Raw genomic sequence first — 927 nt, forward strand, 5'->3', positions numbered from 1 at the left:
ATGGTACTTTGTCCCTGGCTCTTGCACCATCTTGTGGGAGAATGGAACACAGGAGGGAAAGAAGGTTAATTTCTCATCAGTGTGATTATGAGGCTAAAGAAGGGATTTGTAATACATTGAAAATAGTGCACAAACATGGATAAGGCTGGGATGGAATGTCAGGGAAGTACAGAGAGAAAAGCAATGACTCTGAAACATCTACTGAGCTAACCAAGGAGATGCTACAGAGCCCAACCCAAGGGCTAAGAATAAGGATGTGATAGTTTGGATGTCCCAATACCCCACACAACAATGCTGCTGGCTGTGTTTTGTCACTGACAAGTGACAGGGTCACATACCCTGCATCACACAGTGAGGTCTGGGCCAGCTCAGACAGTCCTGTCCCACTGCAGTACCGTCCAGCTGGGCAGGGCTGGCACTGCTCCTCTGCCTCCAGGCCCACAGTGCTGGAGAAGGATCCAGGAGGACAGGGCACAGGATACTCTGTGCCACTGGGGCAGAAATGTCCCATGGGGCAGATGTCATTACCAGGCTGACCAAGGCTGGAAGATTCCACCTGTATCAGAAAAAAATACAGAGAAAATGTGTCATCCAAAGGAGATTTAGCATAAGGGACACGGACACAGGTTCTGAGAAGGGCACAGAGGAGCTGAGTCCCACAAGTTTGCTGCCACTGAACCTAAACAAAGACCATGGCTGGCATAAAATGGGCCTTGGCTGCTGAGGTGTGGCTATCCCATCCCTGATACCATCTCTTGGAGGAGATATTAGACCACACACTCCAGTGCAATGCACAGAAAAAAAGTCTGGCCAGAATTTATCAGTGGGCAGCAACATATTCCAGCAGGCATCAAGAGCAGAATGTCACTGCTGTTGAGGAGCTCTCAAGGGCAGCAGAAAAAGGCATGAGCAGCTCCATACAGAGCA

The sequence above is a fragment of the Acanthisitta chloris genome, unplaced genomic scaffold (genome assembly GCF_000695815.1).
Source record: "Acanthisitta chloris isolate BGI_N310 unplaced genomic scaffold, ASM69581v1 scaffold8624, whole genome shotgun sequence".
Taxonomy (NCBI): Eukaryota; Metazoa; Chordata; class Aves; order Passeriformes; family Acanthisittidae; genus Acanthisitta; species Acanthisitta chloris.